Source organism: Rattus rattus, chromosome 4 (genome assembly GCF_011064425.1).
Source record: "Rattus rattus isolate New Zealand chromosome 4, Rrattus_CSIRO_v1, whole genome shotgun sequence".
NCBI classification, from domain to species: Eukaryota; Metazoa; Chordata; class Mammalia; order Rodentia; family Muridae; genus Rattus; species Rattus rattus.
In genome coordinates, this window is record NC_046157.1 from 158,858,938 (window position 1) to 158,873,937 (window position 15,000).

Below are 15,000 nucleotides of genomic sequence, written 5' to 3' on the forward strand. Positions count from 1 at the left end.
ACTTTACATTATCTTTGACAGTTGAGTCGATGATTTCTCTGGAATCTTCTGCTCCTGAGATTCTCTCTTCCATCTTTTGTATTCTGTTGGTGAAGCTCGTATCTACAGCTCCTTGTCTCTTCTTTTGGTTTTCTATATCCAGGGTTGTTTCCATGTGTTCTTTCTTGATTGCTTCTATTTCCATTTTTAATTCCTTCAACTGTTTGATTGTGTTTTCCTGGAATTCTATGAGGCATTTTTGTGACCCCTCTCTATGGGCTTCTACTTGTTTATTTATGTTTTCCTGGAATTCTATGAGGGATTTTTGCGATTCCTCTCTGTAGGCTTCTACTTGTTCTCTAAGGGAGTTCTTCACGTCTTTCTTGAAGTCTTCCAGCATCATGATCAAATATGATTTTGAAACTAGGTCTTGCTTTTTTGGTGTGTTTGGATATTCTATGTTTGCTTTGGTGGGAGAATTGGGCTCTGATGATGCCATGTATTCTTGGTTTCTGTTGCTTGGGTTCCTGCGCTTGCCTCTCGCCATCAGATTATCTCTAGTGTTACTTTGTTCTGCTATTTCTGACAGTGGCTAGACTGTTCTATAAGCCTGTGTTTCAGGAGTGCTGTAGACCTGTTTTCCTGTTTCCTTTCAGCCAGTTATGGGGACAGAGTGTTCTGCTTTTGGGCGTGTAGTTTTTCCTATCTACAGGTCTTCAGCTGTTCCTGTGGGCCTGTGTCTTGAGTTCACCAGGCAGGTCGCTTGCAGCAGAAAAGTTGGTCTTACCTGTGGTCCCGAGGCTCAAGTTTGCTCATGGGGTGTTGCTTATGAGCTCTCCTGAGGCCGCAGCAACCAGGAAGATCTGTGCCGCCCTTTCCGGGAGCTTCTGTGCACCAGGGTTCCAGATGGCGTTTGGTGTTTTCCTCTGGCGTCCGAGATGTGTGCAGAGTGCAGTCTCTTCTGGTTTCCCAGGCGTGTCTGCCTCTCTGAAGGTTTAGCTTTCCCTCCCACGGGATTTGGGTGCAGAGAACTGTTTATCTGGTCGGTCCCTTCAGGTTCCAGCGGTGTCTCAGACGCAGCGGACCTGCTGCTCCTGGGCCCTCCTCTACGGGAACCCAGAGGCCATATACAGTTTCCTCTTGGGCTAGGGATGTGGGCAGGGGTGGGCAGTGTTGGTGGGCTCTTCCGCTCTGCAGTCTCAGGAGTGCCCACCTGACCAGGCGGTGAGGGCTCTGTCCCACAGGGTTTGCGAGCAGAGAGCTGCTGGGGGCAGGGATCCGCAGGTTTGGGACTCTCGCTAAATACCGGAAGTGTCCGGTCCTAGAGGAATTTTGCTTCTGTGTGTCCTGAGTTGCCCAGGCAGGTTGCTTGCAGCAGAAAAGTTGGTCTTACCTGTGGTCCCGAGGCTCAGGTTTGGTCATGGGGTGTTGCTTATGAGCTCTCCGCGGCCGCAGCCATGTGTTATCTTTGTTAGGGTTTCTACTGCTGTGATAAAACATTGTGACCAAAGGCAACCCAAGGAGGAAAGGTTTCTTTCACTCGCATTTTCTGTAAGTGTAAGAATTGGCACAGTCCTGGAAATTGTGGCTTTTCTCGGGAAGAATGACTTGATCAGTAGGTGACTGTTTATTTTGTGTTCCATACTCTTTGGGTTTTAACCTTGCCTTAGGCATGTTGGCTCTCTGTAATAGAGTATAGGACCTGTCCACTGTACATCGAACCCTTAAAGTTTTTGTTTCTGAATTCTCAAACAAGACGAATAGAAGACAGCTAAGCTGGGGAAGTAGAGAAAGAGAAAGAGGCATTGCTAGCTGTAGTATATAGTTCCACACAGTTTTTAAAATTTCTATGAAAAATTCACTCATAGAAGTAGAGAGAGCAGTGTATTGACCACCTATTATAGATCCTCAAAAGTCAGTATTTGGAGTACATTTGCCTTACACATCTAAGTTTATCTTCCATTTTCTGTCATAATACAAAGATCCCTGGCATCATTTACACACACACACACACACACACACACACACACACACACACAATTTCATTCTGTAGTGTGAATATTTTCATATGTACACAATGCTGTTGCAGTATCTAATACAAAGTTGGTTATCTTTTGCTGCTATCTACTATAGAAAGGATATTAATGAGTTTTTAAAAAATTCTTTGAACATATAGGGAGTGTTCCTCCTTTGGTCTTGTGCTTTGTGCCTAGAACGCTATGCTATGAGACATTCACGTAGTGGACTTAGTTTTATATAGCTTTCTCAAAAGAGGTGTTTCTTTACCAAAAGAGGTAGTGTCCTCTTTCCCCACTGTGTTCACTGGCCATGTGATCAGGGTCTCATCAGTCTACACTGTAAGTACCATGAAAGCAGGCATGTAGTTGGTCATGCATATTGCCCGCTGTTCAGGGTCTGAAGCAATAAATAGCTTATAGCAATAAATGTCTATAAACATTAATAATAAATGGTTCCAATTTATTGCTTAATATCTTGTAACCGCTGTTTTCTGAGTTCTATCCTGAAGCCTTGCTTTTCTCAAGATCTTAGTGAGCTGCCGTGTTAGCAAAAAGTGCTGGGTTGTTGTCCCTTTCATGACATTTCATTTTTTAAATCCTCAAAATATTTTGTAAACTATAAATGAGTAAAGTCACTTCTGACCCGTTTAAGAGGCTGTGTCTCACTGACATCACTTTCATTTGAGATCACTTTTATTTGGGTTTACAGCTAATAAATCTGTTTCGGTTTATGTGAAATAGGATAGAATGATCTTGTAGCCCACATATCTTTAGTTGATTAATTTAAATTAATGCATCATGCATTCTACGCCGAGGTTCTTAAAATTGTTTTATCGACAGTTGTTGAGCATATTGTTTAGCATGAGAAAAATGTAATTCACTAAAACAGATATGACTCTAAAGATGCTCTTTAGATGCAGAGAACCTTGGTTCATTTCCCAGTACCCACATTGCAGCTCACAGCTGCAGGGAGACTGACATCCTTTTCTGGTATCTGCAGTTATCAGGTATGCACACACTGCACAGTCATACATACAGGCAAAGCACCCACACACAGAAAATTAAAAATGTAGAATTACAGTGGTCCTAGGTTTTCTGTTCAGCACTGAAAAGGAAGAAAGGAGGGAAGGATGGAAGGAAGGATGGAAGGAAGAAAGGAAGGATTGGAGGATTGTAGACCTACAGGAAGGAGTTAAGATTAGGGGCTGATGAGATGGCTCAGTGGAAAGGCACTTTCTGCTAAGCCTGTTGACCTGAGTTCAATCACTGGGACCCATATGATAGAAGGAGAGAAACAAAGTTGGTTATCTTTTGCTGCTATCTATCTACCGTAGAAAGGATATTAATGATTGACCCTGTAAGTTGTCCTTTGACTTCCACACACATGTTGTGATACAAGTGTAGACACACACACCACACACACCACACCACACACACACACACACACACACACACACACACACACACACACACACGTGCACTGACTTTGGGGAAGAATGGTAGAAAGAGGAGGATGGTTCACTAAAGTGTTTCCTTACAATCTTAGAATCACAGGGGCCTGAGTTAGATTCCCTAGAGTGTATGTAAGCAAAGTGGGGTTTTGGGTGGCTCCTTATAACTCCAGTGCTGGCGAGGTGTTCCCTGGGTTCCCTGGCCAGCCAGCTTAGGAAGCTTGGTAAGCTCTAGGCCATGAGAAATCTTGTCTCCAAAAAAGTTGAACAGATCTCCTGAGGAGAGACATTTGAATTTCATGCATTCACACACACAGACAGGTTTGAGCACACTCAATGGTACTGAGAATTACTCTGAACTTTTTTAAAAATCATATTTCCCAGTGTTAACATTTTCCCACATTCTCATTGATATCCCTCTTGTCTCAACTCTCTTTTATTTTAGCTGTTTGAGAGTCAATAACAGAAACTCAAAGCCATTGGGGTTTCTAATAATCATTGCATAATTAACCAAAATTGGGAAATCAGGACTGATATAAATAATATCATGTATAATTTATAATTCTTTTTTTTTTTTTTTTCGGAGCTGGGGATCGAACCCAGGGCCTTGCGCTTGCTAGGCAAGTGCTCTACCCCTGAGCTAAATCCCCAACCCTTTAATTTATAATTCTTATAGTCTCCTATTAATCTTCGTGATAGCCTTGAATTTATTGTATAGCCCAGGCCTGAAACTTGAAGCAAGCAATCCCCCTGCCTTAGCCTCTTGAGAATTAAACAATTTTGAAAATTGTCGACAGTTATTTTGTAAGAAGTCGTACATTTGGATTCTACTGATTCTTTAAAAGTGACGTTTCCCAGTGCGTGAGCTCAGGGGGCAGCTGGTGTTGATTTTGACCATTTGCTTGAAGTGTGTTTGCCAAAGTTTTCCATAGCCTGAATCTGATTCCTTCCTTCAACCTACCCAATATCTCAAGGTACTTTGAGACCATTTAGTTTTCCGTTATTCCTTAGTCTTTCACCATCACTTTTAGCACTAATTGAGGAGCATGGGTTGTTAAGATTGTCCATGGTAAGTGTTCAGTTTTTATTCCTCCCTGCATTTGTTAATTGGGTCCTGCTGTAAGGAAGGTCTTGCCCCTTTTATTATTTGGTATTTTTTGCCAGCATAAATTCATGGCTTCTTATTTTATTTAATGAATTATCTGTTACCATTTAAGTATTTTGGTACTTATGGTATCATGTATCTGGCTAGTGGGAACCTTTACATCTGGCTTCTATGAACTTTTGATATGCCCCAGCATTGTTTGAGTATTTTCATTTTCTAGGCTAGTTCTCAGCAAACACTTTCTGTAAGTGATCAGATAAAAAATATTTTGTCATAATGTTGCCTGTGTGTCAGGAAAGCAACCACAGATAGTTTGTAAAACAGTGAGTAGTCTGTTTTCCAGTAAAAGTTTATTCACAAAATAAATGGACCATAGTTTGCTAACACATTATTAATATTATTGTTATTTCATTGAGACAAGGTCTTGTTATACAGGTTAAGCTGTTCTCAAAACTCAAGGGCCTCCCAATCTCATCCTCCAACTGATGGGATTGATTGTAAGTGCGGTCTATCATGCCTATCCTTGTAAGACCTTCTTCTGGTATCCAATTTAAGTCTTCCTTCCTTCCTTCCTTCCTTCCTTCCTTCCTCCCTTCCTTCTTTTCTTCCTTCCTTCTTTCCTTCCTTCCTTTATTATTTCCTATCTATCTATCTATCTATCTATCTATCTATCTATCTATCTATCTATCTATCTATCTAATTCAAGTGTGGTCCATCATGCCTATTCTTGTAAGACCTTCTTGTGGGATCCAATTTGTGTGTACATTTCTTCCTTCCTTCCTTCCTACCTTCCTTCCTTCCTTTCTTCCTTCCTTCTTTCCTTCCTTCCTTCCTTCCTTCTTTCCTTCCTTCCTTCCTTTGTTTATTCTTTTCCTCTTATTCATTCATTCATTCATTTATTTTAGAGACAGGTTATCATATATCATTTTTGTCTATTATTATTATTATTATTATTATTATTATTATTATTATTGTTATTTCCTTTTATATCCCAATCACTGCCCCCACTCCCTGTTCCTTATCACAAAGTCCCTCCCTTTCTCCCTCTCCCCTTCTCTTCTGAGAGGGTGGAGACCCCTGGTATCCCCCAAGTCTCTGAAGGACTAAGTGCATTCTCTCCCACTGAGACCAGACAAGGCAGCTCAGTTACAGGAATGTATTCCACAAACAGGCAACAGGCAACAGCTTAAAGGATAACCTCTTCCTCCCCACTCCAATTGTTGGGGGACCTACATGAAGACTGAGCTGCATATCTGCTACATATGTGTGCAGGGGTGGGGGAGGGGCTTGATCTACCCATATATTTTCTTTGGTTGGTGGTTCAGTCTGTGAGAGCTCCCAAGAGTTCAGGTTAGTTGACTTTGTTGGTCTTCCTGTGGCGTTCCTATCCCCTTCAGGGCTCTCAATCCTTCTCCCAACTCTTCTATAAGTGTCCCAGAGCTCCATCCAATGTTTGGCTGTGGGTGTCTGCATCCGTTTCAATTAGCTGCTGGATGGAGCCTCTTAGAGGACAATTGTGTTAGGCTTCTGTCTACAAGCATAACAGGATCTATCATTAATAGTGTCAGGGGCATGGGTCTCAAGTTGGGCTGGTTATTGATTGGCTATTCCCTCAGTCTCAGATCCATCCCCCATCCCTGCATTTCTTATAGACAGGATAAATTTTGGGTTGAAAGTTTCGTGGGTGGGTTGGTGTGATCCATTGGGGTTTCTGCTTGGCTATACAGGAGGTGGCCTCTTCAGGCTCTATATCCACACTGCTGCCTCAGCTAAGGTCACTCCCATCAATTCTTGGGAGCCTCCCCCATCCCAGGTCTCTGGCATGTCCTCCAGACACCCCTCCCTCACCTCCCCACCCTGCCAGCTGAGATTTCTATTCCTTCTCATGGCATTTGGCCATCTCTCCTGTCTCTGTCCACACCTGATCCTGAAAACCCTCCCCCATTCCCTTCTCCTTCCCCTCTTCTGCCACCCAGTTTCCTCTCTTCCTTTACCTCTCCTGACTATTTAATTCCCTCTTCTAAGTGAGATTCAAGCATCCTCACTTGGACCTTTTTGTTTAGCTTCTTTGGGTCTGTGGAGTGTATGTAGAGTGGGTATCCTGTACTTTATGGCTAATATCCATTTATAATTGAGTAATACCATGCATGTTCTTTTGGGTCTGCATTACCTCACTCAGGATGATATTCTCAAGTTTCATCCATTCGCCTGCAAAATTAGTAATTTCCTTATTTTTAATAACTGAACAGTATTTCATTGTATAGATGTACCACATTTTCTTTATCCATTCTTCAGTTGAGGGGCATCTAGTTTCTGGTGATTACAATAAACCTGTTATGAACATAGTGGAGCAAGTGTCTCTGTGGTATTGTGGGGCATCTTTCGGGTATATGCCCAGGAGTGGGTCTTGAGGTAGAACTATTCCTAGTTTTATGAGAAGCTGCCAAATTGATTTACAAAGTGGTTGTAGGAGTTTGCACTCCCACTGGCAACAGAGGAGTGCTTCCCTTGCCCCACATCCTCGACAGCGTGTGCTGTCACCTGAGGTTTCCATCTTAGCCATTCTGATGGGTGTGAGATGGACTCTCAGGGCTGTTTGATTTGCATTTTCCTGACGACTAAGGAACATTTCTTTTCGTGCTTCGTGGCCATTTGGGATTCCTTTATTGAGAGTTCTCGGTTTAGCTCTCTATCTCATTCTCAAACTAGGTTTGGGTTGTTGGTGTCTAACTTCTTTTTTTTAAAAATATATTACTTATTTAATGTATATGAGTACACTGCTGCTGTCTTCAGACACACCAGAAGAGGGCATCAGATCCTCATTACGGATGGTTGTGAGCCACCATGTGGTTGCTGGGAATTGAACTCAGGACCTCTGGAAGAGCAGTCAGTGACCTTAACCACTGAGCCATCCCTCCAGCCCCGGTGTCTAACTTCTTGAGTTCTTTATATATTTTGGATATTAGCATTCTGTCAGATGTGGGGTTGGTCAAGATATTTTCCCAGTCTGTAGGCTGCTGTTTCATTCTATTGGCAGTGCCCTTTGCCTTACAGTTTTTTAGTTTCATAAAGTCTCATTTATTGATTGTTGATCTGAGAGCCTGAGCCATTGATGTTCTGTTTAGGAAGTTGTCTCCTGTATTAATGTATTCAAGACTTATTCCCTACTTTCTCTATTAGATTTAGTGTATCCAGTTGTATGTTGAGGTCTTTGATCCACTTGTACTTGAGCTTTGTGCAGGGTGATAAATATGGATCTATTTGCATTAGTCTACATACAGACATCCAGTTAGACCAGCACCATTTCTTGAAGATATTTTCTTTTGTCCCATTTTATGGTTTTGACTATGTCAAAAATCAAGTGTCCATAGGTGTGCTGGTTTATTTCAGAGTCTTTGATTTGATTCCATTGATCTGTCCATTTCTATACCAGCATCATGCTGGTTTTTATTACTCTTGCTCTGTAGTACAGCTTGAGATCAGGAATGGTGATACCTCTAGAAGTTCTCTTATTGTACAGGACTGTTTTGGCTATCCTGGGTTTCCTGTTTTTCCATATGAAGTAGAGAATTGTCCTTTCAAGGTCTCTAAAGAATTATATTGGAATTTTGATGGGAATTGCATTGAATCTGTAGATTGCTTTTGATAAGATGCACATTTTCACTATGTTAATCCTACCTATCCATGATATTTATCAGTTGTAGGAGTTCTCTGGTAGAATTTTTGAGGTCACTTTTGTGTACTATCATCTCATCTGCAAATAGCAACTTCTTTTCTAATTTGTATCCCCTTGATCTCCTTTAATTGTCTTACTGCTCTAGCTAGAATTTCAAATACTATATCAGGAAGAAAGAGAGAGAGAGAGAGAGAGAGAGAGAGAGAGAGAGAGAGAGAGAGAGAGAGAGAGAGAGAGAGAGAGGCGGGCGCTTTGTCTATCTTTGATTTTAGTGAAATTGCTTTAAGTTTTTCTCCATTTAGTTTGATTTTGGCTATCAGCTTGCTGTATATTGTCTTTATTTTGTTTAGGTATGTGCCTTGTATCCCTGATCTTTCTAAGACTTTTAATTTGAAGCGGTATTGGATTTTGTCAAAGGCCTTTTCAGTATCTAATGAGATGATCATGTGGAATTTTTCTTTCAGTTTGTTTATATGGTGGATTATGTTGATGCATTTTCATATATTGAACCACTCCTGCATCCCTAGGACAAAGCCTACTTGATCATGGTGGATGATTTTTTTTTCCTTTTCTTTTTTTCAGAGCTGGGGACCGAACCCAGGGCCTTGCGCTTGCTAGGCAAGCGCTCTACCACTGAGCTAAATCCCCAACCCCAGTGGATGATGTTTTTGATGTGTTCTTGGATCTGTTTTAAGAGTATTTTCTTGAGTACCTTTGCATCAATGTTCATAAGGGAAGTTGGTCTGAAATTCTCTTTGTTGAGTCTGTGTGGTTTAGGTATCAGGGTGACTGTCGCTTCATAGAATGAGTTTGACAATGTTCTTTCTGTTTTTATTTTGTGGGGTAGTTTGAGGAGTATTAGCTCTTCTTTGAAAGCATGATAGAATTCTGTGCTCAAACCATCTGGCCCTGGGATGGCTGGCTTTCTTCCTCCTCCTCCTCTTCCTCCTCTTCTTCCTCCTCTTTTTGTTGAGAGACTTTTGATGACTGCTTCTATTTAAATAGTTTACCTTATCTTGGTTTAACTTTGGTAAGTTGTATCTATCTAGAAAAATCATCCATTTTGTTTAGATTTTTCCAGTTTTGTGGAGTACAGATTTTTGACGTAAGACCTAATGATTTCTTTGAATTTCCTCAGTGTCTAATGTTGTCTCCCTTTTTATTTCTGATTTTTTAAATTTGGATACCATCTGGTTGCCTTTTAGTTAATTTCCCTAAGGGTTTGTCTGTCTGCTTGATTTTACTGGTTTTGGTGATTCTTGGTATTGTTCTCTTTGTTTCTAATTGATTGATTTCAACCCCAAGTTTAATTTAAAAAAAGTAAATGCACCCAAGATAGGATGGGATAGTTCGAACTTGCACATTAGTTTCCTGAAGAGCTGTAATAATTTTTCTCCTGTTTGTGTAAGATCTCTTATCAACACTTGTTTTCTTGTGCCATTCTTCTCACAGCCATTCTGATAGCTTTGGGTGGTTTCTCATGGTGGTTTCACTTGTGTTTCCTTGGGGTGACACTTGTGACGAGGGGTGTTAGGCATCTTTCCACACACTTGCTGGGTGGCTCTGTGTTTACCTTTGAGAAGTGTCTGTTCAGATCCTGCTGGACATTAAAAGTTGGTTAGTTCCATATATATTTTGGATATTGGTACGTGATCAGGTGGACAGTTTGAGGATGATGCATCTTCCAGTTCCACAGCTTAAATCTTCAGACCATGGGTTACTTCCTTTGCTGTGCTGAGATTCATTGATTTGACGCAATCCTGTCTGGTTTGATCTTTTGCTCTTGTTATCTATGCTTTTGTGTTTGTAGCTTCTAAACGGCAGCAGCAGCAGTGAAGAGTCTGCCCAGCTCAGTGGGACACAACTTTACCTTTGTGCTTTCACACGTGGTATTATATTGTCAAGTGTAGCAGTCAAGTGTAGCAGTCAAGTCTGTAGTAATTTTGAATTGAATTCTTTTTTGAGTTGACTTTTGTATATGGTGTAAGACAAGAGTCCTAACTTCATGCACATGCTTAATTAGAAAATTAAGATTCTAAGTTTCTTAGTACTATTTGGTAGAGACTATCCTTTTTCTATTGTGTCTTCTTGCCATTCTTTGTTGAAGATTATCGGTTATATATGTGTGTGTTTGTTTCTGAGTTCTTTGTTCTTTTTCACTGATTTGATTTTCCATGACAAAATTGTGATGCTTTGATCACTACAGCTTTGTAGTATACTTTGATGTTTAATTTTATTATTTTTGTCTGTGTGTACATGTGCACACATGCTTAGTATATGTGGTTGGGTTATGGTCATGTTATGCCCAGAACAGGAAGTAACCCAAGCTAACTCAGGCATTCTACTTTGGTTTAGAAAGGCAGTAGCTACTTGGATAACCAGTATTAGTGCCAACTGCCCTTGTCTTGACAACTATTGTAATTAAAGCTGTTGTCTTCAGAGGCTGCCCTCAAGTCTACTGCATTGTTACTGTACTGAGATCTTTTTTTGAGATCTTTTGTTCTGGATCCTAGCCATTGAACTCTGGATCACCATCATTCTTAATTAGCTGTCTTGTCTTGGTAAAGCATATCCTTTAACTTTGTAAGAGTCTGAGGTCTTTGAAGTCTGCACTTCTGAAGATATCTTTATTCTATCTATATACTTCGTTAGTTTCATGAAGTATATGGGTAACTGTAAGTCTGAATAATTTTCCTAAACTTTTAACCATTTTATTGAGGTTTGGTTTACATACATGAACTAGTTCCAGGGCTCACATTCCTTCTAAAGGCCCAGTGTAACTTCTTTTGTGCTCCTGGAGCTCCTGGTGATGTTTTTATTTGGAGTAATTTCTGCTGGGGATGGACTTTCTTCCTTATTTTAAAGTTTTCTAGCTTGCCATCATTCTTGAAGGATTTTTAAGGAAACATTCTATTGATTCTTTGTGAATTTCACGTCATGAAGCCCAGTCCCTCTCATTTTCTTGTCCCTCCATATTTGCCTTTTGCCCTTGCAGCCTCCCCTCAAAAGAAATCAGTCAACCAATCAATCAGTCAATCAATCAATCAATCAATCAATCATCTCACTATGGAAGCTGTGATATGTTACAGTGTGTCACAGTGTGTCCTATAGTCACCCTTTTGCCCAAACAGCTTTTTTTTTTTTTTTTTTATGGATGCTCATTGCACTGAGTCATTGGTCTGGTTTGAGACCTCTGGCTTCTGCTACACCATCAACACTGGATCCTCACTGGGATTCCTCTCAGATGTCCTGTTGTTATAGATATCCTGCGTCGCGAAGATCCTGCAGCTTTGGTCTGTAGGACTGGCCATTAAAGAATATTTTTCCGGCTATAGAATTCAAGGTCGATGGCTGTTTCGTTTCAGGACTTTAAAGATGTTCTATTGTCTTTGGCTGTCATGGAGGAAGATACAAAGCAAATCTGATGTTCCAAGTATTGTTGCCAAGTGCTTTGTGCTGCATGCTACATGCTACATGCTACATGCTACATGTACATGCTACATACCATCATGTATGGAATTGACTGTTCTTCTCATAGTCTCAGTTTCTTCCTCAGTGCAGCTGCAGCTTTCAGAGTGTGTGGATTTTGCAGGAACTCTGCCCCATAAGAGTAGAGAAGAGGTGGTGGTAAGAACTCCTTCTGCAGCACCACACACCACACACCATACACCACACACCACACAACCACACACCACACACCACACACCACACACCACACACCTCTGTTCTTACAAGAGCGGTAGATCTTCATAAACCAGCATCCCAGTTTGATGTGTGTTTTTAGTCAATATCTAAATCTTTACATTATTTCAGTAGTTTTGTATGATTTTATTGTTGTTTTTATTCTGGAGGAATATTTGCTAAATTCCTTCTTTGACCATTTTGGTTTATTCTTTCTCCATACCTCCCTTCTCTGCCTCCAGCCCCCATCTTGTCTTCTTTCATTTTAAACATATTTGTTCAAACTCAGTGTCTCTGCATATGCTATGAAATGGGAAGCCATTGGATTTCTTTGTAATATAGCTTAATGCTGCATGTTGATTAACCAGTGTGCTTTTCTCTGATTAGTAATAGAGTTGTTTCTTTGCTTTCAGTGAGTTCTATTTTCCTCTCCCTCCTTCCCCACCTTTATTACTGCATCAGCTTTGCCCTCCTTTACTTTCTCCAGGTCTTGGTTCCTGTCAGCGTCTCAGCTCAGAGTTCAGCTTGTCATTAAGCTTCTGACTTTGCACCTTTCTTCCCTTCATTGCACAGCTTCCTGAATTCATCTGTCCTTGCTGCTCCGGGAGGATGAGACTAGGCCAAACTGAGAAAGAAGGCACAAGAATTCAGTCATTGTCAGGCCCTTCAAGTGTGTCATTGTTCCCTGTAGGGTCGTGGCCCTTGGCTCCCTCCCACCTCCCATATTTTCTGTAGTGTGTGTTCATTGCAGGTTGCCCACTGTTCCAGCAAACTGAATTTGATTCAGGGTTTCGAGCCTCTCCTGTGCTTTGTGCAGTGTGCAGTGTGCTAGGTTTAGAGGCTAGAGCGTCTCAAGGTATCACTTCATGTGCTCCCGAGCCGTCTTCATGCTCAAGTGTAATGTCTTTCCCCCCATTCCTTACCATGTCAGCTGTTACTGCCTGTTCCTCCTTGCCCTAGCCCAGCTCTTAGACTGCCATGTCCATGGCAAGGGCCCCTTCTAGGTGACAGTGAGTCATTGTTTCTCATCTGGGAATTGTCTTGTTCCTTTAGTTTGTCAGGGTAGTAGTATCCAGGGTTCCTCCAGGGTTCATGAGCTGTCACAACAATGTGACAGAGAAGGCAAAGTTGTCTGTTTAGTCATCTTTTCCTTAGCAACAAGTATACTCAGTTTTTCCTTGTTCTTTTCTAGTGCTTTGGTATTCATAGGTGAGTTTTTGACTCTAGTTTTCTGGCTTATTTTTGCCAATTTGCCTAAATTCTGTGTTCTCTTCCTGCTCTTCGCTGACTTTTAAAGAATGTGACTTCCCTGAATGACCCTGCTCTACTCGCTGTCTTGCTGTTTGTTCACCAAGACACACTTACCAGGTTTGTAAGAAATGGGGTTTCTCAAGCCCACGTTCTAGGCACTGTGGGAGTCACTGGGGCACAGTGATGAACCCAACAAAATGTGTTTGTTTTTTTGAGGTAGAAATGGCAGCAATCCAGTTTCTGCAGGAAGGAAAAGTATAGATGCTGTTGATACCTGAATTAGATCTCGTGTTTCATGTCCTTTAACTGGTAGTACCTCTGTTTAATTTTGAATTCTTCACTGCATCACGATTGATATAAAGGAACCTGTTTTAATGTGCTTTTGCTCTGTGGAGACACCATGATCATGGCAACTCATATAATAGAAAGCATTTAAACGGGAGCTGGCTTATAATTTCATAGGCTTAGTTGGCAAAATCATGGTGGGGAGCGTGGTGGCCTACAGGCAGGTGCTGGAGTTACATCTCGATCAGTCTGCAAAGAAAGAGAAAGACTGGGCCTGGTCTGGGCTTTTAATAAGTCCATACCTCCTCATCCTTCTAATCCTTTGAAAGCATTCTACTCTGTGGTGACCAAGCATTCAATACTCACGTGTTTATGAGCCTGTGGGGCGCGACTCTCACTTCTGGCTCTCACCCTACCCCAGGCTGCTGTTGGGCTCAGACTCCCTATTGGGAACCAATTCTGATCACGAATTTTTCTTTGGAAGCTTTCCTGTTTTCTTATTACTTAACTCTGTTAGCTCTTTTCCTGTGTCTTATTTTTATGTTTCTTTTATTGTTTATTTTGCTGTTGTTATTATTATATTTTCTACTTCTTCCCTTTTGCATTTATAATGCTGCCTTAACTGATTTATCAGGAGTGCTCGCTCAGACCTTGCCCAGGGCCACAGGGCCTATATGATGCTTCATGGAAATGTAGGTTACTGATTATCCCTTATATTGCTACCTTCTCTGCTGCAGCGGATGGACCCTTGCTATCCATTCTTGAGCATGTTGGTTTGCATCTTTATCATAATAGCTAGGTGATGTCTCACTATAGATTATGTCTCACTTTTTTGGATTATTTCACATGGACATACCTCAAATAGAAGTCATCATTTTTTTCTAGCATTAGGCCAGTCATAACTCCCAGCCCTATCACCAGGAACCTACTCAGTTTGCATGGCTGTTTTTGGTCCTCCTGATTGCCAGGTGAGTCAGCCCAGCTGCAGAGGAGCATGTCAGAGGCTTCTGTTGTCAGTGTCCACTCGTATAGCTCCAGTGCTAGCTCTTCCTGTTGTCCTGACTCATCTGCTTCTCCACGAGGTGCAGGTGCTGCTCTCCACTCCATTCAGTTCTGACTTCTGTGCCAGGAAGATTCTTCTTAAAACAACTTTAGTCCATTGTTCTCTCTGCTCATTCATGCTTCAGAAACTCCCTAGTGCCTTTGAAAACCCCGGCTTGTTTTCTAGACCTTCCAACTTGTTTTAATTCCTTGCCACTGCCTTCCTCCATATAGGCAGGACTCTAGCCAAATGGGATTAATGTTGCAAGAATCCGGCTGTGTTTTCTGTTTGCGTCCTGATTCTTGTTTCCTTTTGCCAGACGTATGCTTTCTTCACTTCCTAATGTCTTAGTTCTTTCTTAAAACTCTCCCAAGGTTTCTTAGATTTCCTGACCTGGGCACACTCTTTCCTTCCCATACATAGTTAGTTATCCATACTTTGAAAACCGTGATGCTATCATTCCTGATGTATATTACTATTACTGTATGACTTTTTAAATCTCACGCTCCTTT

The 15,000-nt window shown here is 41.3% G+C and overlaps 1 protein-coding gene across 4 annotated transcripts in view; it reads left to right on the forward strand.

The window, feature by feature from the left end:
• Positions 1-15,000, forward strand: part of Dis3l2 (DIS3 like 3'-5' exoribonuclease 2) — a 350,417-nt gene that overhangs the window by 17,185 nt on the left and 318,232 nt on the right. The window contains exon 1 of one of the 4 annotated variants that reach the window (XM_032901538.1): positions 1,452-1,530. The exons of the other annotated variants lie outside the window; for them this stretch is intronic. The gene's annotated coding sequence lies outside the window, so the exon portion shown is untranslated. Of the gene's footprint in view, positions 1-1,451; positions 1,531-15,000 lie in introns of those variants that run through there. 4 annotated transcript variants of the gene reach the window in all.